The following is a 26,823-nucleotide window of genomic DNA, read 5'->3' as shown; positions in this document are numbered from 1 at the left end:
AGGTAAACAATAATGGAACCACCAGTCAAACTAACAAGCATCAAAGATGTCCAGCTTCAAATCGCATCAGTAAATTATTCTTCTTTGTTTAAAGTCAAGGATTTTAGTTTGATCTGTCAATGTTTTGGCATTACTTTTAGATGTTGTGATTATACTTCTAATATTTATTCCACTATAAAGGTTTCATTTTTGATAAGTTAAATAAAGTCCCAAAACGGCTCACATAAAATTACACAAATAGTGAAACATGGCCTATTTTAGGAATGTATCCTCTTTACTGCAAGTATTCGTGAATCAGTCATAAGTTGAACCATCTAATAAGCATTTACATGATTTTAAATGAAAAATAACTTTGTGTATTTCAGACGATTTAGATTTTATCCGGTGGAAGGCCGTATGATGGATATCTACCAAATCATGAGAACTATAGTCAAATACAACAATACCTATCAAGCCATTTCGAAAGCTGAGCCATGCGGGTGAGCACAGAAACAATGTTGGTTGGGAAATGAACGATTCTGGTCATTTCTATCACATATCATTATTCTGGTCATTTCTATCACATATCATTATAATCCAAGGGACTTTTTTTATCTATGTTTGTTAACAGTATGTCTTCTAGGGTAAGTTACACAACGAAATACATAGAATTAAAATTCTAGAATCTTATTCAAGTTTGCAGAAAGAAGGGTTGTCTGTGACCTTATTGACCTCTGAGGTGACGTAGGTAAGGTAGATGCCGGTGGACAAATTGGTGCAAGACAGACCGGTGTCATATCATATTTGTATCCCTTATCATAAAAGTACCCGGATACTTTTTCTTCCATCATAAAAGTATCCCCTATAGTATTTCTATCCCTCCCTGAAATCAATACTTTAACTTTATCCAGTTAACAGATTACACGTGGTCAGGTGGATAGTACTCTGGTGGGACAGGGCTTGTCTGATTGTCTTTATATAGTCAATATTGCAGGCAATGATAGATTGCTTAACTGAACAAATCATTTACCTGTGCAGGAACAATTAACCATTTTTGAATATAAAGGTCACAATAATACAATAATACACATTTAATAGATATGCATGAAGGGGCAGTGGATGGGAGTTGGGAATGTTAGAAGACTGATCTGGAGTATCAATGAATCTTGCTGTTTGGCAGCTCTTCAGGGGATTGATATATAGATCAAACAGAAACAATGTTATCCTGTAACTCTACATTACTTAATAGCAATGGTGAAAGAAGGGATACATTAATGATAGGTAACAGAATAGTATCTAGGGGACAATTATCTGATATATTAGGGGCATACATTAATGATAGGTAACAGAATAGTATCTAGGGGACAATTATCTGATATATTAGGGGCATACATTGATGATAGGTAACAGAATAGTATCTAGGGGACAATTATCTGATATATTAGGGGCATACATTAATGATAGGTAACAGAATAGTAATTTACTAGGGGACAATTATCTAGATATATTAGGGGCATACATTGATGATAGGTAACAGAATAGTATCTAGGGGACAATTATCTGATATATTGGGAGGGGAGCTATCAGAATAATGGTGATTTACTTAAATATTGGGAGGGGAGGTTTACATTTATGATGGCTATCAGAATAGAGATAATCTACTTAAATATTGGGAGGGGGGTTACATTTATGACGGCTATCAGAATAGTGGTAATTTACTTAGATATTGGGAGGGGGAGGGGGACATATAATAATCCTGTATTGTGTGTTCTTTTACCTTAAAAGTAGAAGTAAAACTCACTAATACCCATACTATGAGTTACACACTTACCTCCCTTCACATTGTATGTGAAGGACCAAAGACTAGTTAGTTCCCATTTGCAATTTTTTAGAAATGAACTCGTCACGATGCATCATCCTGGAAGCTTTGAATCCTTTCAGCATAACAACTGATGTGTCCCCATGTATCTATGATAAACCTCCCCCTAGATACTTTCTAATGAGCATCATATATGTATCCCCCCATATATATGATATATCTCCCCCTAGATACTTTTCTGATGACCTTCATATATGAAACCCCCAGTAATTCAAGGTATGTGATTTTTTTAAAGTATTTACAAGTATTTATATATATTCTTGATTAGTTCCTATATGGATCCACCATAAACAAATACATTTACAGTAATGTGTGAAATGAAAGATTACTGCCTCATCAATATATTACATGTACGAGATAGAGGATCTCTGTTTGGAAGGGGGTTAAAACGTATATGTCGCCTCATTCCGGTCCAAGGTCTGTTCCTTTAAACATGCGGAGGATGAAGTGGGTGGTGTTAGAATTGCCTCATCCGGAGTCGAAAGAGTCGGGTCTGATACAACACAGGTGCGAGCCCAAGGCACCATGATTTCTGTCCAACTCGGCACCATGCAGCCATATGTGTATGGTTGACTTGGCGTCGGGTGTATTGCAGTCGCAGGCAAACTAAAACATGAGATAATGATATTAAAAGACGATGGTGGTGGGATCATGGATAGCTTTAGATACCTCACAGGTTTCCTCTTTCTGTATATGTTAAAGCCGACGAGGATAATTCCTCTATAGCCGACAGAGACGCAAATTGGCCAGTTACACACTGTGTACGATATAAGTAGGGGTGTGAAATTCTTTATATGAGGGCATTTGAGGTCAAGTGAATAGATCTCGACTGTGCATCCAAAGTTCTTGTGAACCATCTTTGGTTGAAGGGGAATCAATTTTGTATAAATGGTTGATCACAGCCCACTGAGACATGAGGCGCGGAGCCGGGAAATGGTGTCAATCCTTGAAAACACTTCTTTATCTGCAGGAATGCTTGGTTTCTATCCAAATTTGGTCTTAAACATTTTCGGTGAAGGGAAATCATCTTTGTAAAAATGGTGGGCCCAAGTCCCATCGGGCGGAGGGGAAGTGCTCAATAACGAAAATATGGCGAATTATCTAAAATGATTTTTCTTCTGCAGGAATGTTATTGTGTACTTATTTCAAATGAAGAATGGTTAGGTAAAGGGAATCAATGTTGTATAAACGGTGGGCCTCAGCCCCCTTGGGCGGGAGAGACGGGTCCAATAGGAGAATTCTTTAAAATCCTTCTGAAGGAAAGCTTGTATTTTGTTCCATTCCAGTCAGAAGCATCCTTGAACTGAAGAAGAAACAATTTTGTATAAATGGTTGGTCCCCGTCCACCAAAGAGCAGGGCCCAGTAGCGGAAATGAAGCAAATAATTTAAATCGTTCTTCTGCAGAAATGCCTGGATTCTGCTCTTCTTTGGTCTAAAGCATCCTTTTCGAATAAACAGTGTAGCACCGCCCCGTGGGCAGTAAGGGAAGGGTTGCTACACTAGGGATGCCAGGATTCTCAGAAGCATTCTTGGGTGAAAAGGAGTCTATTTGTAAAGACGGTTGTTGTTTTCCTGGATGAGGGCCAATAGGTGATATAGAGCACATTATCTTAAATACTACTGGTAGTCTTTTGTCTGCATTTGGTAGGGGCAGGGCCAAGAAAGGGGGTGGGGTTAACCTACAAATCTTCAGAATAATTTTCCTTTAGTTTAAATAAAGCAAAACCAGTTAATTGATAAGGCCCTAAGGACCTCTCGCTGGGATTTTAAATTTCCGTTGCCTGATAAACTCACAATGACATTACCCTTACTTCTACTTATCTATTGCAGAGAAGGTAGCTGTAGAAATTGCGAAATGGAAGAAGCCTACGTCTGGCTTCTTGTTGAACCTGAAGAAGAAGACGGACCCCAAGAAAGGCATTTCTGTATATTTAGTGTACCTGTGTACTGTAAATGCAGACGTGTTTGTGCAACTGGATAGATCCAATATCGACTCCTAAGTAAATTGTCAAAAGCACCAAGTCGAGTTCCTTAGGGTTTCTGGTCAATTTGGTTTAAATTTTGAATCTGAATCGACGTCTGAATCGTGGCTAAGAACGTTGCAGCAGCCATGTTTTATCTCTTCATATTCAGATTAAAAAACATGACACCATTTTTATACTGTATATGCTATTTTTCTAAATGGTTTTTATTTATGCTTCTCAATGGTTGTTTCATGACCACCTTGTAAAATACGTACCATCTCAGTAAGACATAAACAGGTATTTTCGCATCACAGACATGGCAACAAACACTGAAGTTAAGCTACACATGGGATAGGATATGCTATCTACAAATAAATTGACGATATATTTTGAAGTCGATTTCTGCTCCACATGCAGACAATGCACTGTTAACATAAATTTAATCCATCTACACGTGACGTTATCGTTCCACCTGGAGGAGAAACTTCTAAAGCAATATATATGTAAGCTGCCATGTGGTTTGGCGTTACACCTCGGATCTTGGAAGACATTTTTTTTTAACTTCCTTGTCTAACCAGAGTGATTTGTATGTCAATGTTTCATTCAGGTCTTCATAAAATCTCCTACATCAATTGAAGTTTTATTCTCTTGTAGCTAAAATCTTGATTGAAGGAACAAAACAAATAAAGATCAATATACATTTGTACTTTTGTGAAATTTTACTTCTTAAAAGCTAAACATTAGAAAACAAAAAAGAAGTTCAATACTCTTAAATAATTCTCCGTATCATGTTCGGTAGGGATAAACTGCAGCGGTTGTTCCAATTTACAAATGGGTGTCCCAAAATATGATGTCTAAAAAAGGGTGTCCCAAAATAGGGTGCTCCAAAACACTGTCCCGAAATAGGGGGTCCAAAAAAGGGGGTGTCCCAAAATAAAGTGTCGCAAAAAGGGTGTCCCATAATAACCAATAAACGTTTGTCGATGAATTAATCGAGTATTTTTCATATAATATTGTTAAGTGAGGTTAGAAAACGCTTGTCACGTTATTTTCAATAGATCTCTCCTATGTATCTACCTGTTTATTGTTAAGCAATAACATACAAATATGAACGAAAATACATTCAAAAACGTGCCAGCATTCTGATGAGACGTGTACATGCATGTGAATTAGAAATTATTCGAGTGGAATCAAAAAGTGAAAATGGGAATTTTGTCAGATTGTAGAATAAAATTTAAGGCATTGTGTTACTGACTAAAAACATGTAAATCGTGTGAACGAAATGTAGAAGCAAGTATGATTAATATGTAATGATGTCAGATTCTTGTGGGGAATCGGGTAAAAAAAATATTGCGCTGAAATGGAATGAAAAATCAAGACGAATTCTTGTGGGGGAAATAGAAACGAAAAATCAAAACAAATCCTTGTAGGGAAATGGAATGAAAAATCAAGAGGAATCCTTGTAGGTAAATGGAATGAAAAATTAAGACAATTCTTTTGGTGAAATGTAAATAAAAAATCAAGACAAATCCTTGTAAGGAAATGGGAATAAAAATGTGGTCAAATTCTAGTAGGGAAATTGAATGAAAATGCTGTGAAGTGTTTGTGAAGGTACTTCAATTAATATGTCGTCGAATTCTTCTTCTTTAGAAAGAGAGTACAAATATTTGGTCAAAATCTTGTGGGAAAGTAGGGATGAAAAAAAATTATCAAATTATCATAGGGAAATGGGAATGAAAATGTAGTCAAACAAGCAGTTGAACTCTTGTAGTGAATTTGAAATTAAAATGTCAAATTCTTGTGAAGAAACGAGAATAAAAAAGTAGAAAAATTCTTGTGGGGAAGTGTAAATAAAAAAGTAGTAAAATCTTGTGGAGAAGAGAGTATAAAAAGTAGTAAAATTCTTGTGCAGAAGCGAGAATAAAAAAGTAGAAAAATTCTTGTGCAGAAGCGAGAATGAAAAAAGTCGTCAAATTCTTGTGGGGATGCGAGAATGAAAAAGTAGTGAATTTTTTGCGGGAGAGTGCGAGAATAAAAAAGTAGAAAAATTCTTGTGCAGAAGCGAGAATAAAATAGTAGTCAATTCTTGTGCAGAAGCAAGAATAAAAAAGTAGTCAAATTCTTGTGGGAAAGTGAGAATAAAAAAGTAGAAAAATTCTTCTGAGAAAGTGAGAAAAAAGTAGTCAATTCTTGTTGAGAAGCGAGAATAAAAAAGTAGAAAAATTCTTGTGGGGAAGTGAGAAAAAAGTAGTCAAATTCTTGTGGGGAAGTGAGAAAAAAGTAGTCAAATTCTTGTGGGGAAGTGAGAAAAGAGTAGTCAAAATTCTTGTGGGGAAGTGAGAAAAAAGTAGTCATTTTTTGTGGAAGAGTGCGAGAATAAAAATAAAGTAAACAGACGTTATAGTCCTTTGAAGGATCGCGGTAAGATCGGTGAGGACTAAGGATATGTATCACTTACAACAATAAAATCACAAAGTTGTTTTATTGTTCAGACGAACAAGCCGTGAGAACGTTAATTAAATGAGATACATTTATATTTGATTTGGTGAAAGTACAGCTTGATATAGTCTGTAAGGACGTGATGAAGTCATGGAATGCCCTACTTCGAATTCCATGGAGGTCAGGATAGCGTACAATATATAAGGAATGTACAGGAAATACCTTCAGCTTAATCCTGTGTTATATGCTTCTTTTGAAAAATGTCTCATTGTTAGATATTCAGTTCATTTTTCAAAATATGGACATAACATAATTTCTTTCGTAATTTGATAGACACAACACTCAATAGCTGAAGTATGGAAATAAGGAATCGAGACACTTGTGGTACTAGTATCGTAGGCTGAATGTGTCAAAAACCACAGCGAAATTAGGAAGTAATTGGATGAAAATATCATGAAATGGTCAACACTAAAAAATAAGAAAAGAAATCGTACAGAGAAAATCTGCCGTAATTAGGCAGTGCTAAACCATCCAATTTTATAAGTTTAGTAGTTCTTGAAAAATAACAAGATTTTCTTCATGGTATCAACACACTACTCCATCTGCTAGAAGGGTTTAAGAGTTCTGTATTCTCAGTGATAAAGTCAAATCGTAATAAAAGTAAAGCTACAATCCCGATGTCTCTCATTCGTAAAGTGTGAAATACGAATATTTGATAGGATCAGGAAGACTGTGGTGTACTTATTCGAATTTTTACACAAAATTAATACTGCATAAAAACTTACAGGCAAAAGTGATACCCTTAGACGGTTTTAGAGGCAGGACATCCAGTAAGAGTTTAGGACCTAACTGATATTTTTCACTTGTAAACAACACTGAAACGTACAAAGATGGAAATATAGTAAATACTATACAACTTGTAATACAGGATCTTATTACAAAAACTGTAAATTAGGACCTAATTACAAAAATTGTAAAGTAGGACCTAATTACAAAAATTGTAAAATAGGACCTAATTACAAAAATTGTAAAGTAGGACCTAATTACAAAAATTGTAAAGTAGGACCTAATTTAAAATTGTAAAATAGGACCTAATTACAAAAATTGTAAAGTAGGACCTAATTTAAAATTGTAAAGTAGGACCTAATTACAAAAATTGTAAAGTAGGACCTAATTACAAAAATTGTAAAGTAGGACCTAATTACAAAAATTGTAAAATAGGACCTAATTACAAAAATTGTAAAGTAGGACCTAATTACAAAAATTGTAAAGTAGGACCTAATTTAAAATTGTAAAGTAGGACCTAATTACAAAAATTGTAAAGTAGGACCTAATTTAAAATTGTAAAATAGGACCTAATTACAAAAATTGTAAGAAAGGACCTAATTTTAAAAATTGTAAAATAGGACCTAATTACACAAATTGTACGATATGATCTTATTAATAGATACACATATTCTTTATAGATACATTCTTTTGCACACAAAGTGCCATATTTTAAGTTATTCATCTGAAGTATTTAGAAATATGTTTCATTGTGTCTCCTCACAATCCTCTTACAGACAAGGGCTCTCTGTGTACTTTTTCAAAAGAAGACGAAATTTCAATCCAAGTAAATAGGGAACGTTTTCCTACATCTAAGATTTGTTTTCAGAAATTGTTGAAATATTTCGGTATCAATATTTATATAAAACCTGTTGTTCCTTGAGAAGCCGGCGTGCTCGGTAGAATTCCCTGCGATTTTTTTCTATTCTACAATAAAAGAAAGTTATGACGACACACATGGATATCAGTAAAAACCCAGGAATTCCAGCGATAAGCCAGTTATATATGTCGACTACATACATTCGAACGACCAAGTTCATTTCAGCTATTATAGTGCTAGAGGAAGTTTCCACCACACACTGATAAATTCCGGAGAACTCTGGTTGCACATTTTTCATAATCAAAATTGAGCTGTTTGGAGTTATGAAGGCTCCCGTTGCATCCTCGGAATGTAGTTTATCATACGACGTCACCGGGACTGAAAATGGAATTGTCCACGTGACAGTGACATCATCACTTGAGATGTTAAATAAACTGGGAATGCATTCGAACACAGCTGTGCTTTCTTTCAGCGCTACGTAGGTCTCCGGTGGCCTCTTGATAAATGCGTTATGCTGGAAGTCTTCGCCTGATGGCAGAATGCATTGTATACAACGGTCTGCTCTATTGGAATGTAATTCGACGGTTGTATCGGTGATATTAGTGACGTTTTGTTCGACATTCTTTGGAATAGGCAAAGAGCTTGTGATTGAGGCATCGTTAATGACAAGAACGAGAAAGAATATCTGAACCAGTAATCTCCAAAGATTGCTGCCTCCTGCCGATAACATGTTGGCTGTGACTTAGACATCCAAAACCTTTGTATAAATCGTGTCTTTTCTGAAAAAAATGACATGTTTAGTCTATTGTAGGTGAATTAGATCATCTTCTCACCTTCACATGAAATGTACTATGTTCATACTATAAAGCTAGGCTTGCGTAATGGACTGAATTGACCTTCTGTCTACTCGAGAATTTTTTTATCGTAACAAGTCTAAAGACCCCTTTTGAAACTGTTGAAATTAATGAAAGTCTAGGTTATTGTTGGTCTGTATTATAGACTATGACATACAATTTTAATCTTTTGTGATACTATAACCATTTAAAATTTTTAGCATTTGCTTTTTTCATTTTAGTTCGTTTCATGGCCCTAATGACCTTTTGTGTGTTGACGGGCCGTTAAGAATGTCATAATAATGATAATGTTATTTCCTTTTGCATCGGTGTGTGTTTTACTGTTGACGGCCCTAATGACCTTGACCTTTTGTGTGTTAAGGGGCAGTTAAGAATGTCATAATAATAATAATAATGTTATTTCCTTTTTGGATCGCTGTGTGTTTTACTGTTGACGGCCCTAATGACCTTGACCTTTTGTGTGTTGACGGGCCGTTAAGAATGTCATAATAATAATGTTATTTCCTTTTGCATCGGTGTGTGTTTTACTGTTTACGGCCCTAATGACCTTGACCTTTTGTGTGTTGATGGGCCGTTAAGAATGTCATATGAATAAAGCTATCGTAATAACCGATTCCGTTACAATTTTTTTTTCAAATTTGAGTGAAGAAACTTCTTTATCAAAATAAAAACGACAAATTAAACACATACATATACTTCTTCTATAACACAATGACATTTAAGTAGCACAAATTTCAAATAAGAAATGATTCATTTATGACACCAATATACCGAAATTCCCACATTCATTGTCAGATGGTTACCCTGTCTTTGTTTGTCCATGCAATAAGCGACCCCTTCCTTTATATAGACTACATGACGATGTCCCAAAAATTGATACCTGTATCTGCTTGCGTATGATAAGGATGAAGACCTGTTTTAATACCCCTTTATCATCCTTATATCAGTTATACACCATTACTGAATAAAGTATCACAACACCATTGATCATAGGAATGTTATTCTGGAGTTAAACTTGCTACGTTTCTTTGTTGCATGACGATACCCCTAAAATTGTTACCTGTATCTGCTTGCGTCTGGTGATGATGATGGCGACATGTTTTAAATAACCTCTATCTACTACTCTTAACTCTTTTGAAAACAGACCCATATAAAATTTTTTGTTTTGTTAAAGATTAAACCATTCTTAAAGATTCGGACACTTTCTCCGTAAATGCTGTCGTTTTAACAACCTTTATAATCTTGTAGAAACGTAAGTCAATGGATTTGAAGTTATCAACACTGAACAAATAGATACTTTCAAACGTTCATGTTGTTGATGTTTAAGTTTACAATACTCACCATCACGAGTAGTACACGCATGGCTACACTACACGCAATCTCACATGACGTCATCGTGCGACGGTCACCATATTACGTATATAGATGACGTCACTGATGTTTCCTGTAACAGAAAGTCATTGCTAACATTACGATACATTTTGTTCAGCACGTGTTAGTAATATTTACCTCGCCAGTGTATCTTTTAATTGTACTTTGGTGGTTTCGGACATTTAATAAAAATAAATGGTTAGTAAATGCGTGATGAGGCGAAATCCTTATATATAAGTAATCAAATAATGATTTGTCAAAGTTCATAATCTTAAACATACACGGAGGGAATTACCAAAAAATATATCTTGAATAAAAAATAATTGAGGAAAACAACAGTCCGTTTGATGGACAATCAAGATTCTCATGTATCAGTAAATCAGAAGTGTAACGTTAACAAATTTAACGTTATGTTGGCATCGTAACAAACACTGAATTAAACCTCATGAATATCAGTTATGACAAGCATCAAAAATAAAAAAATCGCACGCTCAAATGCGACATACCCCACGATTAAAACCGCAGCTAGAGGGACAATGGTGCTCCTATCCGAGTGATTTTCATGTAGTGGTTGCACAAAAGTTACAAATGAATAACGTCTTCCCAAGTAAACTGATATATCAGTACAGTCAAATACAGTTGTGTTTTTCCTTGTAGTACTTGTCAGTGATAAAAACTCGTGAATTGTGGAAAATTTATAGGCTGATAATCAAAAGTTATCTAAATAATCAGTGTCATTCAGAGGGAAATATTTCAGGTGAAATTATGTTCAGGCACATGTGTAGAACTACTTCTACTGTGTATGTTCACACATGTGTAGAACTATTTCTACAGTATATGTTCACACATGTGTAGAACTACTTCTACTGTGTATGTTCACACGTGTGTAGTACTACTTCTACATTGTATGTTCACACATGTGTAGAACTACTTCTACTGTGTATGTTCACACATGTGCAGAACTTCTTCTACATTGTATGTTCACACATGTGTAGAACTACTTCTACTGTGTATGTTCACACATGTGTAGAACTACTTCTACTGTGTATGTTCACACATGTTCACACATGTGTAGAACTACTTCTACTGTGTATGTTCACACATGTTCACACATGTGTAGAACTACTTCTACTGTGTATGTTCACACATGTGCAGAACTTCTTCTACATTGTATGTTTACACGTGTGTAGAACTACTTCTACTTTGTATGTTCACACATGTGTAGAACTATTTCTACAGTGTATGTTCACACATGTGTAGAACTATTTCTACACTGTATGTTCACATATGTGATTGTTGTATATACACACGCGTCATCTTATTTGTCGTTTTCGTGTATGTCAGTCAGAAGTACTTTTCTGGACAGACTGTTCATGTGTATTGTAACATGTGTATCATTGTGTTATGTTCTAGAAGACAGTAAAAACTAAGGTTATGATACAAACAGCTAACCAAGATGTAAACTGCCAGACTTATACATTAACGACTTCTTTCACGCCATTTTAGTTAAGATGATACAAACCGATGTCTAGTTGTGTAAAGACAAAGCATCCACGTTACATTTATAGTATATATTTGATGGAAATAGATAATTATAGTGATTTTGTAAATATAAAAAAAAGTTTACCCGGTTGCAACGAAAAACAAAATCATATTAAAAGCTAAACATTGAAAAAAATACCAACATGTCCAAATAATCATAATCCAATATTAAATTAAATAAAACTAGGGCAAAGTAAATTACACGGAAACTACCGAAAAAGAACAAGAAAATTAGATCAGGTGTTCCAGAAGAGTAACCGTCTTCTGATTCACCGACTCCCAATATCTAAATCTTGATCAATCAAAGCAAGTAATGTCACTATTTAAATGAGAACAAGGTATACAACAACGTGACCAACAAGCAAACTAACACGCATCAAACACATCCACGTTTATATCGCACACAGTGGATCACTATGACAACCATACAACTCCCCATAAATTTCTTCAACCTGCATGTTTCTAAACCCTGTGTTAGAGTTTACCCGTCTGTTGACGACTTCTTGCATTAAATCGTGAAGTATAACGGTTTTCCAGCTGTCGATGTGGTGTGATAATTCTCTTGTTTCTCCAACATTTCACACTAGACACACCTATAACATATTGTGTACAGTGTATCGGTAGTACGTACGAACTCCTCCTGGTGATACATCTTACAATACAGAACACGCTGCCAAATCGCTATCACCGCCACAGATGTAGTCCAATACCGGCGGACTTATTAACTCTGACAAACTATGCAGACACGTGTTGATGAACACTTTAATAAATAATTACTGTATCGCACCTTCACCTAAATATGTATAACGTATATATATATTAAAAATATAGTTAATGACGATACGCAAGTGATAATATAAAGAAAATTATTAAAAAAACTCACAAGAAAAAGTTGCACTGTGGAGCAGCTAAGCTGTGAAAACGTTATGCAAAATACTAACTTAACTTTTTCTTGTGTGTTTTTTAAAATAATTTCCTTTACATATATATATATATATACAGTAGAGAAATACGTCTCTGCCTCTTTTTTCTGGGTAGTAACATATTGCCTTACGTTGTGAAAAAAAGTTTAGGAGAATCCCTGTCAATTCTTCAATATTAAACATTGATATCGCTGAAAAACTATCGATACATTTGATGTCAACATTAGTAAATGTTTATCCACATTTTTTACGTCATCTATAAATGACAATTTCAACAATTCTACGCAATAAATTTTGTTTTGTTTTAGAGCTGCAGGCACTGTCCACAGTCAGGCTGACTAATTATCCCTAATTAATATGTATTTAGGCAAGATGCACCTTTCATATTGTTTTGATTTTTTTCCCTGTCATGCAATAGATATTTCTAAAGATTGAGCTATTTTTATTATCTATTAACTAGAACACTAACAGAATAGATCATTTGTGTGTCAATCGGGTCCAGCGCGTGATCACCCCCTTCTTTCGCAATGGTCAGTGGTCTGCGGCTGTAGCTGGTCTCACCAATGAGTGAGATCCCAACTTGAACAGTTTCGCCATTGGTCACTTCAACTGGTAGTCAGATAGTTAACCAGGATGACACCCGTTAGAGCACACGAATGAGAGGAATCGCGCTTGTATTTTAAAACTGGTTAAGGTACGTTTGTATTTCAATATAATTAACATACAGACCTTTACCAAGCTCCAGTTTAAATGTTTTCATCACATATAATGATATAAAATCAGTTTAACTATGAGCGACAGCAACGACACCAATTCACTCCTCTACTGTCATTTGCTACAGAGAACGATTTCACAGCAAATCGAAAGGAAATATTCACAGAGCCATTTTGACGGCGAAGCTTTTAAGTCGCGAAACCAAAGAGTGGAAGTAATCGTTTACATTCAAGAAGTTTTTAAATCAATATACATGGTTAGTTGTCCGACAGAGCATGTGACCAGAAGCGGAAATACAGGTACGATAACAACAAACAACATCCAAAACAAGAATGAATTTATAACGCACATTAATCAAAAGCTTGTAGACTCTTTACTTCTGATGGCTCCATGTACCCCAACCATGATGCGTCGATACTTAGGACAAGTAATAGACATCAGTACTGATTACCTCCTTAATTCGTTCATTAGGAAATTGACATGATAATTGACCTACCTCTATTTTGTTCTTTCCATCGCCTGTTAACAGGAGACCTTAGCGATAACAAGTCAAATTGACCCATACAATGCCATCCATGTAAACTCGCATTAATCAGGTCTACGTGATGCCTGGGATGAGGCCCCATACGGGGAATCGGTGGTGTCGAGTGATAAATAGCAAATATATTAATATACGTGTTACAAGACAGAACAGTGAAAAACTGGTCTTATAACACCCGTGACTCGCTAGCGTTATTAAAACCAGATTGCAGAAACTATTCTCAAGGCAAAAGCGAGAACAAAACTACTGTGCCAGGGTAATATGCATTATGATGTGTAAATCTATGAATGTGAGACTATGAGCATTGTTATACCCTTCTGTAGAAACTGTTAGCTTCATTGGAAGAAGATAGAAATGAAATGCAATTTATACTTATACAGTGAAGTGTTTAACTTGTGTAGTCTGATGAAATCAACGACACAGGGTCATCATTGACCTAGTTTTATTTCTGTACAAGAGGTGTCTGCTGCAATGTTAGGACGCTACATTATTAAATAAGAAGACAAGGCGGTAGTGACGAACCTTCTGGGCGGGCTGGGAGACATTTTGGTGTATTATGTCATCTCTGAGAGATCACGCCTCGTTAACATTCATTCCCAGGGAAATATAATCACATATCACGTGCATGCACGCGCCTGTATTTTCATACCAGTTATATACCACTATTGAGTATTTCATAACAAACTTTGGTACTTAGTTGCTTATTCACTGATTAACGTTATTTAGAGATAAAATGAAGTTGTTGTCATAGTAACTGTAAGTGTAACACTAAAGTTGTCACATCAGTAACTGCCCTGTAAGTGGGACGTAAAAACTGATCGTAATGTCGATCTAATAGAGATTCTTTTTTTAAGATATTTTTCTCTGATGTCCATCTAATCGTTTTGGCTTTTGAGTAGAGCGTCCCCCAAAAGGAGGAAGATTAAGGGTTCTGTCCTCAAGCCGCGACATACCGCTGAAAAAAGTTTTTAGTGTTTCCTGTTTTTCATTCAGTATATAAGGACTAACTTGTCCATGGTCAGTATAAGATTTCCGGCTGGGGTGTCATCTTAACGTGTCCAAGTCATGATACCCTGTGCTAAGGTACAAGTTGTGTGATGTTTCGATGACCACATTGTCATCTTCATCAGAGTAACGACCACTAGGTGCCTGATGAAGATAACGGTGTCATATCGAAATCAAAGGAAAATGTTCCAAGATATTGTGTTTTTAACAGTTGGTAAAAAAACCCACGTAAATTAAAACTCACGAAAAATGTCTTCTTCACAGTATGTTGATTGTGCGGTACACAGTGTTTAAAACAGAATTAACAACAAAGTTACATGCAATTTAAGAGAATTTATATCTAACAATTGCAGGACATTACAGAATTGCACTGTATAAGTTTATCCAGGATAACACACTGCTTCCTTGTCAAGTGGAACTCATTGTCATCAATCAAAGCAGTATTGCCGAGAACTTTATAGACAAAGCATTGATTGAACAAAACTGAGAAATGTCCGACAAAGTTCGAAATTAAAGAAAAAGCGGATAGGAAAGAAGAAAATAGTGATTGGGTTTTTACTTACAAAGGTGTGAACTTTTGTTGAGGATGTCGGTTGTAAAATAAAATGTAACATTGAAAGAGGTATAAAACAATTAGTCCTGTCAGAGTTTTGTAACAGTTGATAACATTAATAAAATAACACTTAATAACTGGACGTACTTTTTCATTGATTTCTTTTTTTTTAATAACGCGCTGTTTCCCGTTTTTTTCCCCATTGACTTAATATTATATATAATAAGTATATTCCGTTGCAATATAAATTTTAGTGCAAACCGTTGTCATGACTTGAAGTAATATATACATAAAGCAGAATAGTTATATGTAAGTAGGTAAGATTATCTTTTTCATACTGTTTATTTTTCGCAAATTTTTCCCGTCCTTGCAATGTGGTAAAAAAATTTTTTTTTAAAGAATAATTTCTAAAACAAGATTTCCAATACCTTCGCGATCATGGGATTTTCAAATTCCGCTTTATAAAAAGGATATTAAATCAGCAATATTATCAGAACCATCCGCTGTAGTAATTTGTTTACATTTTTTTCAAAACGTGTTTACTAGTTATAAATGTCAACAGTATGTCTTATTAGCCCTCCGGCGCTGAGATAAGTACCAGCCGTATCCCAGCTATAAACGCCAAGGACTTGTTCTGTCTCAATATGACGGCGTAATAGACAAAAGTTCTCACAGACGCTAACACTGTTAAATGATATTTTGACTGTAGCTAGATGGGGTATTGTCTTCTGTAATCAAGCTCCTACACAAAGCACATGTCTCAAAGACAAATAAGTGCTAATAAGTGTACATATTAGAGGACTAATCATTCCTGATTGTGTACACTACATCAGATAGGTCCGAACACTTGTGATATGATATATGCTTGCAAGAACAATATACAAATATAAAAATACACACACAATGATATAAACACACATATATAGTGATTATAAAACATAAGCAAATGAAAAATCAACTATACATATTTTGGTTTAGGTTTAAATAAATTTGATGAAACTATATTTGTAAAATACAAACCAGGATTCCAAGCAAATGACATCACATACACAACAGGACAAGGCTCACGTGTGATTCCAGAACGTTCTAAACGGACAATTGCTCAAATACAGAAAATACCTCATACGAATAGGTAAACGTTTTACCTTTAGATGACGTCATGTACCGATGTCAGAATTCCAGTTAATGATGTCCACTAACGATTGCTGAAACTTCGGTCAAAACAATTTTTCGGAGATGCTTTGTCAATATCCCGTGTTGGCCTCAAGTCAACGTTAGCTAGTCATAAAGAATAATGTGTGTGCATACATGAATGTCATAATAGATGTATCAGGTTTGGATGAAGGGGGCTGGAGGAGGAGAGCGAGAAAGAATGAGTATTCAGGGAAGATGCGCAGTGAGAAGAGGTACGAGATGGACGGACGAAATCGAGGTTATGATGTGAAGGTTAATGAACTCTAGGCAGAACCAAAATCATAATTGAATTCAATTTAAGACTCAATAAGTGTTTCTATAATTCTATATTTATTTATAGATTAAATATTGTTTAAATAATTTTTAATTTAAATAAATTAAAACCACATGCGAAATTTCTATTGTTAGCTTTTTCTCATATAAGTACATAAAATGTTTCAACCTCATCTGTACCGTTTAGTCATGGGTGGTAGAGGAATGGGGGGAAGAGGGAAAGATGAAGAGGGATGAAGGAGGAATAACGAGGATTGAGAGGGAAGGATGAAGAGGGATGAAGGAGGAATAACGAGGATTGAGAGGGAAGGATGACGAGGGATGAAGGAGGAATAACGAGGATTGAGAGGGAAGGATGACGAGGGATAAAGGAGGAATAACGAGGATTGAGAGGGAAGGATGACGAGGGATGAAGGAGGAATAGGGGGATTGAGAGGGAAGGATGACGAGGGATGAAGGAGGAATAGGGAGGATTGAGAGGGAAGGATGACGAGAGATAAAGGAAGAATAGCGAGGATTGAGAGGGAAGGATGACGAGGGATAAAGGAAGAATAGCGAGGATTGAGAGGGAAGGATGACGAGGAATAACGGAGGAATAGCGAGGATTGAGAAGGAAGGATGACGAGGGATAAAGGAAGAATAGCGAGGATTGAGAGGGAAGGATGACGAGGAATAACGGAGGAATAGCGAGGATTGAGAGGGACGAATGACGAGGGATAAAGGAAGAATAACGAGGATTGAGAGGGAAGGATGACGAGGGATGAAGGAGGAATAGCGAGGATTGAGAGGGAAGGATGACGAGGGATAAAGGAAGAATAGCGAGGATTGAGAGGGACGAATGACGAGGGATAACGGAAGAATAGCGAGGATTGAGAGGGAAGGATGACGAGGGATAAAGGAAGAATAGCGAGGATTGAGAGGGAAGGATGACGAGGAATAACGGAGGAATAGCGAGGATTGAGAGGGACGAATGACGAGGGATAAAGGAAGAATAACGAGGATTGAGAGGGAAGGATGACGAGGGATGAAGGAGGAATAGGGGGATTGAGAGGGAAGGATGACGAGGAATAAAGGAAGAATAGCGAGAATTGAGAGGGAAGGATGACGAGGGATAAAGGAAGAATAACGAGGATTGAGAGGGACGAATGACGAGGGATAACGGAAGAATAGCGAGGATTGAGAGGGAAGGATGACGAGGGATAAAGGAGGAATAGCGAGGATTGAGAGGGAAGGATGACGAGGAATAACGGAGGAATAGCGAGGATTGAGAGGGAAGGATGACGAGAGATAAAGGAAGAATAGCGAGGATTGAGAAGGAAGGATGACGAGGGATAAAGGAAGAATAGCGAGGATTGAGAGGGAAGGATGACGAAGAATAACGGAGGAATAGCGAGGATTGAGAGGGAAGGATGACGAGAGATAAAGGAAGAATAGCGAGGATTGAGAAGGAAGGATGACGAGGGATAAAGGAAGAATAGCGAGGATTGAAAGGGAAGGATGACGAAGAATAACGGAGGAATAGCGAGGATTGAGAGGGACGAATGACGAAGGATAAAGGAAGAATAACGAGGATTGAGAGGGAAGGATGACGAGGGATGAAGGAGGAATAGCGAGGATTGAGAGGGAAGGATGACGAGGGATAAAGGAAGAATAGCGAGGATTGAGAGGGACGAACGACGAAGGATAAAGGAAGAATAGCGAGGATTGAGAGGATGACGAAGGATAAAGGAAGAATAGCGAGGATTGAGAGGGAAGGATGACGAGGGATAAAGGAAGAATAGCGAGGATTGAGAAGGAAGGATGACGAGGGATAAAGGAAGAATAGCGAGGATTGAGAGGGACGAACGACGAGGGATAAAGGAAGAATAACGAAGATAGAGAGGGAAGGATGACGAGGGATGAAGGAGGAATAGTGAGGATTGAGAGGGAAGGATGACGAGGGATGAACAGGAATAGCGAGGATTGAGAGGGAAGGATGACGAGGGATAAAGGAAGAATAGCGAGGATTGAGAGGGACGAATGACGAGGGATAAAGGAAGAATAGCGAGGATTGAGAGGATGACGAAGGATAAAGGAAGAATAACGAGGATTGAGAGGGAAGGATGACGAGGAATAAAGGAAGAATAGCGAGGATTGAGAGGGAAGGATTGCGAGGAATGAAGGAGGAATAGCGAAGAGAGGGAAATGTTTGATACTCAAGTGTTACGATCGCTCTCTGCACCATTGGAACCTGTAATGACAAAATTGACGTCCATGCACAACGCCTTGTGGACAAGACGAAAAGACTAATTTGTTCCTTTGATGTACATCAGATAAATCTTGAGGTCACATAACGGTATACTGTAATGGCTTAGAAGTTGGTTGTCGCTCCTTTGTAATCTTCAGAAGGAACGTATCAGCCTGTGATTGGTCAGGTTTTTCTCCTTGAACCAATCCAATAATTGCTCCGCCTGTGTCTTCAATTTTGCCATGACATGTTCCAGGGTTGCAGAAAGCGAAAGTGGTAATATCCCCAGGAGTATTTAGGATGGAGGTAAGGTTGACGAGAGATATAGGAGGAAGAGCGTGGAATGAGAGAGAAGTGTTGCGAAGGATAAGGGAGGAATGAGAGGGGAGATTGGCGAGAGATAAAGGAGGAAGAAGGAGGAACGAGAGGAAAGAGTGGCGAGGGATAAAGGAGGATTAGGGAAGAATGAGAGGGAAGAGTGGCGAGGGATAAAGGAGGAAGGAGGAACGAGAGGAAAGAGTGGCGAGGGATAAAGGAGGATTAGGGAAGAATGAGAAGGAAGAGTGGGGAGGGATAAAGGAAGAATAGCAAGGAACGAGAGGGGAGGTGGCGAGAGATAAAGGAGGAAGAAGGAGGAACGAGAGGGAAAAGTGGCGAGGGATAAAGGAGGAACGAGAGGGAAGGTGGCGAGGGATAAAGGAGGATTAGGGAAGAATGAGAAGGAAGTGTGACGAGGGGTGTAAGAGGTCTATAATGGAGTCAAAAATGAAAACTCCTTAGGCTTCTTTTACAAAATCTTATATGAACGATCCTAATTATCTCAATGGTACTGTGCATCCTTTAAAAATAAAAATGTCCATGTGACACGTGACATCGCCCTTACACCAATATATCACGTGATCACCATCATTGTATTACCACGTTATTTCGATGGTGTTTGATCATCAGCATCAGATCTTAGGATGAAACAAAAAGAATAAATTCAGTTAACCAACTTCAATAATGCTTTCCGTCAACAGTACTGACAGTTCTTGTTGTGATAAACGTAAAACGCAGGCTGAATGCCAACACGTGCGTGGTTCAGTAATATTTCGTGTTTCGACCGAAACACACTCATAGACGTATGATTGAAATCCTTGGGGATATGGCTACGATATAAACAGTTTTCCATACATATAGTAAAGACATGAATGATATAGTTATATATCTATCTTCACGGACGTTCCAAGTTAATTGAGTTTTAGAGTTTTCATTTAAAAGGTCAGATGGCCTTGAAAAGAGATTTTGACGGACGGTATTACTGCCCTGTCTTTGTTTATATATATTTCCTCCTTATATAACGTCTCTTAAGTGACAACAATCTACTTTTGTTATGATATGTACATGTATCTGACCTTTGGAATTTACTTCCTATTTTTCCGAGTTCTAAGATCCTGTGACATTTCTTTTCTTTTATTTGATATTAAGATAAACGAATCAACATTAAGAGTTTAAGAAAGCCGCTAAATCAAGGGGACAAATAGCCTACATGAAATCACTCATCACAATGAAATAACAAAATAACGCCAAAATAAGATAAAAAGACGCCAAAACGTAACATTGAATGTTCTTTCTTCTTCATTTCGGACTTTTTCCTGTGTGGACTCGTTTTGGCAGGTGTTTCCTTTCCGAAAATTTTGATAGTCTCGTGACAAATGAGTGCAATCTCTCTCCACTCGACCTAGATTAGCCCGATAACGCGAGCTTTTTCTGGATTCTCCGATTAAGAGCATATTTTTCTCATTCACCCACATCAGTCTGAGTCAATGATATTCACCGATATTTTAATTTTAAAATAAAGGTTTACTTCAATTTTTAATCACAAACTTTAACATAAAGATGATAAAGATTTGGGATTTTATTTCGGTTATCACTTAAAATGTAAAATCCCTAGTACTCTATATATGTGTATAGTATATACCAGCTGGAGTGGTTTCCGGTATGACAAGGATCTTCCGATGTTGACATCTGGCACAAAACACTATGTTTGGGCAAAGACTCGTCTGTCCCTATCCTTGATACTCCAGGGGTAAGGATCACTTCCGTCTCTCCACCACTTGAACATGTCATGGCAAAATTGAAGGCGCAAGCGAAGTAATTGGATTGGTTCCAGGAGAAAAAAAAAGCTGACCAATCACAGGCTGATACGTTCCTTGTAAAGATCACAAAGGAGCGACAACCAACTTTTATGCCATTACATTATACCGTTTTGCAGCCTCGATATTCGCTTGATGTACAGCAAAGAATCGAAGTAGTCTTTTCGTCTTGTCCACAATGTGTCGCACACGAAACCCTCAATGTTGCCATGACTTGATCCAGGGGTGCAGAGAGCGATAGTGATTGTAACCCCTGTAGTATCGAGGACGGTCTGTCCTGGACTTCATATTTCTGTATCGCACGAAGGCGCAAGCCCTTTCATATTGTGTGTGTGTGTGTATGTGTGGTTCATTTATTGCATACAAAAATACGTCATAAAATTAAAGAGATATCTTAAATCATATCATGTAAAGAACATCGTATTATTAATCAATTTGAATTAGTGATTTAAATGACAGATGCTAACATAATATATCTTGCATCTATACATACATTGTACATATTTCAAAATGAATATAACAAACGGAGTTTGACAGATCAACATGTCAATAAGTTCCATTTGATATTGATACCAGTGTCCACCTGTGTTTGGTTTTTTCTCTCCACATATATTTTGTTTGAATAAAAGCTCCGTTTTACTCTTATAATTTGTTTGAATGTAGCAAACACACAGATATACCTGCTTGGTATCATGTTGTCTTTCTGTTATCATTTCTTTCCGTCATATAGTATTAAGACAGAGTCGTCATGTTCATCGACGACAGATCGATGTAAAATAGTCAGTGTGGAACGTCAGAATCATTTGAACTATATATAAACACGCAGGATTGAACAATTGTGTTCAGTGTATGACAACAAAGACCATAACGTTTGTACTTGTATTGCTCTGTCAGGTCTCCATACATCTGTCGTCGTAGCAAGTTCGTCGCCATTTCAGATAACAGCCGATAGCTGCCAAAGACATTATGTAACCCTAGTAAAATACCTCTGTTACATTGGCGCCCATGTAGGGACCCGGGAATAGTACTTAGCCATGCCCCACCAGCTTCGCTGTAACCCCTGGAAACTCGAGGACGAGTTATTTCCTGGAGGGGGAGTATCTAACCCTGGTAAAGTACTAGCTGCAAGATACCACTCGGCTAGAGAGAACTTCTCATTAGCTCGATCGGTTGAGTGCCAGGCTAGTCCCAAGTTCGATTCCTAACGGAGGCATTGAAATAAATAATGACCTCTGTTACAACGTCATAATAAGGAAGATATGGTCAATTCAATGAGATATCATTCGGTGCCCATCCAAGATTTATTCTCCAACCAAATTAATAATTACAGAAAAAGTGAACCTTTCTGATTAGTTTGATCCCTCATCCCTGCCCCCCCTCTCCCACCAACCTGTTGTGTGTAAAACTGTATTTTATAATAGTGATACACCAACCTGTTGTGTGTAAAGCTGTATTTTATATTTGTGATACACCAACCTGTTGTGTGTAAAAGCTGTGTTTTATAATAGTGATACACCAACTTGTGTGTAAAGCTGTATTTTATAATAGTTGTACACCAACTTGTTGTGTGTAAAGTTGTGTTTTATGATAGTGATACACCAACCTGTTGTGTGTAAAGCTGTATTTTATAATAGTGATACACCAACCTGTAGTGTGTAAAGCCGTTTTATAATAGTGATACACCAACCTGTTGTGTGTAAAATTGTATTTTATAATAGTGATACACCAACCTGTAGTGTGTAAAGCCGTTTTATAATAGTGATACACCAACCTGTTGTGTGTAAAATTGTATTTTATAATAGTGAAACACCAACCTGTTGTGTGTAAAGTGGTATTTTATAATAGTGATACACCAACCTGTTGTGTGTAAAGTGGTATTTTATAATAGTGATACACCAACCTATTGTGTGTAAAGCTGATTTTTATAATGAAAGAAAACCTAGAAGCCTTAGGTGTCTTGAAGAAAGAAAACCTAGAAGCCGTAGGTGTCTTAAAGAAAGAAAACCTAGAAGAAAGATAACCTAGAAGCCTTAGGTGTCTTGAAGAAAGAAAACCTAGAAGCCTCATGTGTCTTGAAGAAAGAAAACCTAGAAGCCTCAGGTGTCTTGAAGAAAGAAAACCTAGAAGCCTCATGTGTCTTGAAGAAAGAAAACCTAGAAGCCTTAGGTGTCTTGAAGAAAGAAAACCTAGAAGCCTTAGGTGTCTTGAAGAAAGAAAACCTAGAAGCCTTAGGTGTCTTGAAGAAAGAAAACCTAGAAGCCTCAGGTGTCTTGAAGAAAGAAAACCTAGAAGCCTCAGGTGTCTTGAAGAAAGAACCTAGAAAACCTAGAAGCCTCCTCATGTGTCTTGAAGAAAGAAAACCTAGAAGCCTCAGGTGTCTTAAAGAAAGAAAACCTAGAAGCCTTAGGTGTCTTGAAGAAAGAAAACCTAGAAGCCTCATGTGTCTTGACGAAAGAAAACCTAGAAGCCTTAGGTGTCTTGAAGAAAGAAAACCTAGAAGCCTTAGGTGTCTTGAAGAAAGAAAACCTAGAAGCCTCATGTGTCTTGAAGAAAGAAAACCTAGAAGCCTCAGGTGTCTTGAAGAAAGAAAACCTAGAAGCCTCATGTGTCTTGAAGAAAGAAAACCTAGAAGCCTCAGGTGTCTTGAAGAAAGAAAACCTAGAAGCCTCAGGTGTCTTAAAGAAAGAAAACCTAGAAGCCTTAGGTGTCTTGAAGAAAGAAAACCTAGAAGAAAGATAACCTAGAAGCCTTAGGTGTCTTGAAGAAAGAAAACCTAGAAGCCTTAGGTGTCTTGAAGAAAGAAAACCTAGAAGCCTCATGTGTCTTGAAGAAAGAAAACCTAGAAGCCTCATGTGTCTTGAAGAAAGATAACCTAGAAGCCTCAGGTGTCTTGAAGAAAGAAAACCTAGAGGCCTTAGGTGTCTTGAAGAAAGAAAACCTAGAAGCCTCATGTGTCTTGAAGAAAGAAAACCTAGAAGCCTCATGTGTCTTGAAGAAAGAAAACCTAGAAGCCTCAGGTGTCTTGAAGAAAGAAAACCTAGAAGCCTCATGTGTCTTGAAGAAAGAAAACCTAGAAGCCTCAGGTGTCTTGAAGAAAGAAAACCTAGAAGCCTTAGGTGTCTTGAAGAAAGAAAACCTAGAAGCCTCATGTGTCTTGAAGAAAGAAAACCTAGAAGCCTCAGGTGTCTTGAAGAAAGAAAACCTAGAAGCCTCAGGTGTCTTGAAAAAATAAAACCTAGAAGCCTCATTTGTCTTGAAGAAAGAAAACCTAGAAGCCTCATGTGTCTTGAAGAAAGAAAACCTAGAAGCCTTAGGTGTCTTGAAGAAAGAAAACCTAGAAGCCTCATGTGTCTTGAAGAAAGAAAACCTAGAAGCCTTAGGTGTCTTGAAGAAAGAAAACCTAGAAGCCTCATGTGTCTTGAAGAAAGAAAACCTAGAAGCCTCAGGTGTCTTGAAGAAAGAAAACCTAGAAGCCTCATGTGTCTTGAAGAAAGAAAACCTAGAAGCCTCATGTGTCTTGAAGAAAGAAAACCTAGAAGCCTTAGGTGTCTTGAAGAAAGAAAAAGAAGCCTAGGTGTCCTTAGAAAAAGAAAACCTAGAAGCCTCATGTGTCTTGAAGAAAGAAAACCTAGAAGCCTTTAGTGTCTTTAAGATATTAAACCTAGAAGCCTCTTGTGTCTTGAAGAAAGAAGCCTAGAAGCCTAGAAGCCTCAGGTGTCTTGAAGAAAGAAAACCTAGAAGCCTCAGGTGTCTTGAAGAAAGAAAACCTAGAAGCCTCATGTGTCTTGAAGAAAGAAAACCTAGAAGCCTAAGAAGAAAACCTGTGTCTTGAAGAAAGAAAACCTAGAAGCCTCAGGTGTCTTGAAGAAAGAAAACCTAGAAGCCTCATGCGTCTGGAAGAAAACCTAGAAGCCTCAGGTGTCTTGAAGAAAGAAAACCTAGAAGCCTCATGTGTCTTGAAGAAAGATAACCTAGAAGCCTCAGGTGTCTTGAAGAAAGAAAACCTAGAAGCCTCAGGTGTCTTGAAGAAAGAAAACCTAGAAGCCTCATGTGTCTTGAAGAAAGAAAACCTAGAAGCCTCAGGTGTCTTGAAGAAAGAAAACCTAGAAGCCTCATGTGTCTTGAAGAAAGAAAACCTAGAAGCCTCAGGTGTCTTGAAGAAAGAAAACCTAGAAGCCTTAGGTGTCTTGAAGAAAGAAAACCTAGAAGCCTCATGTGTCTTGAAGAAAGATAACCTAGAAGCCTTAGGTGTCTTGAAGAAAGAAAACCTAGAAGCCTCATGTGTCTTGAAGAAAGAAAACCTAGAAGCCTTGAAGAAAGAAAACCTGTCTGTCTTGAAGAAAGAAAACCTAAAGCCTTAAAGAAAGAAAAAGCCTACTCATGGTGTCTTGAAGAAAGAAAACCTAGAAGCCTTAGGTGTCTTGAAGAAAGAAAACCTAGAAGCCTCATGTGTCTTGAAGAAAGAAAACCTAGAAGCCTTAGGTGTATTGAAGAAAGAAAACCTAGAAGCCTCATGTGTCTTGAAGAAAGAAAACCTAGAAGCCTCATGTGTCTTGAAGAAAGAAAACCTAGAAGCCTAGGTGTCTTGAAGAAAGAAAACCTAGAAGCCTCATGTGTCTTGAAGAAAGAAAACCTAGAAGCCTCATGTGTCTTGTAGAAAGAAAACCTAGAAGCCTTGTGTCTTGAAGAAAGAAAACCTAGAAGCCTCATGTGTCTTGAAGAAAGATAACCTAGAAGCCTCAGGTGTCTTGAAGAAAGAAAACCTAGAAGCCTCATGTGTCTTGAAGAAAGAAAACCTAGAAGCCTCAGGTGTCTTGAAGAAAGAAAACCTAGAAGCCTTAGGTGTCTTGAAGAAAGAAAACCTAGAAGCCTCAGGTGTCTTGAAGAAAGAAAACCTAGAAGCCTCATGTGTCTTGAAGAAAGAAAACCTAGAAGCCTCAGGTGTGTTAAAGAAAGAAAACCTAGAAGCCTTAGGTGTCTTGAAGAAAGAAAACCTAGAAGCCTCATGTGTCTTGAAGAAAGATAACCTAGAAGCCTCATGTGTCTTGAAGAAAGAAAACCTAGAAGCCTTAGGTGTCTTGAAGAAAGAAAACCTAGAAGCCTCAGGTGTCTTGAAGAAAGAAAACCTAGAAGCCTCATGTGTCTTGAAGAAAGAAAACCTAGAAAACCTAGAAGCCTCATGTGTCTTGAAGAAAGAAAACCTAGAAGCCTCAGGTGTCTTAAAGAAAGAAAACCTAGAAGCCTTAGGTGTCTTGAAGAAAGAAAACCTAGAAGCCTCATGTGTCTTGAAGAAAGAAAACCTAGAAGCCTCATGTGTCTTGAAGAAAGAAAACCTAGAAGCCTTAGGTGTCTTGAAGAAAGAAAACCTAGAAGCCTCATGTGTCTTGAAGAAAGAAAACCTAGAAGCCTCATGTGTCTTGAAGAAAGATAACCTAGAAGCCTCATGTGTCTTGAAGAAAGAAAACCTAGAAGCCTTAGGTGTCTTGAAGAAAGAAAACCTAGAAGCCTTAGGTGTCTTGAAGAAAGAAAACCTATGCACACCATAGCTATTGAAATATGACATGTGTCTTGAAGAAAGATCATT

The 26,823-nt window shown here is 37.3% G+C and overlaps 1 long non-coding RNA gene across 4 annotated transcripts; it reads right to left on the bottom strand.

Annotated features, from left to right (window-relative positions):
- Positions 1–7,611: 7,611 nt before the first annotated feature.
- Positions 7,612–16,700, bottom strand: LOC132551877 (uncharacterized). Of its 4 annotated transcripts, none has more exons than XR_009554301.1 (3): positions 16,556–16,700; positions 10,103–10,205; positions 7,612–8,686 (listed from the first exon to the last, which is right to left on the bottom strand). It is a non-coding gene; the product is annotated as an uncharacterized LOC132551877 (long non-coding RNA). The 4 variants fall into 4 exon arrangements; XR_009554303.1 differs by lacking the exon at positions 16,556–16,700 and adding an exon at positions 16,431–16,518; XR_009554300.1 differs by lacking the exon at positions 16,556–16,700 and adding an exon at positions 13,808–13,937.
- Between the last annotated feature and the right edge of the window lie 10,123 nt (positions 16,701–26,823).

The sequence above is a fragment of the Ylistrum balloti genome, unplaced genomic scaffold, assembly GCF_031769215.1.
Source record: "Ylistrum balloti isolate Yb309-2 unplaced genomic scaffold, AGI_CSIRO_Ybal_v1 Utg370224, whole genome shotgun sequence".
Classification (NCBI taxonomy): Eukaryota; Metazoa; Mollusca; class Bivalvia; order Pectinida; family Pectinidae; genus Ylistrum; species Ylistrum balloti.
Note: the sequence above shows the minus strand (reverse complement) of the source record. Positions and strands in the feature narration are given on the sequence as shown.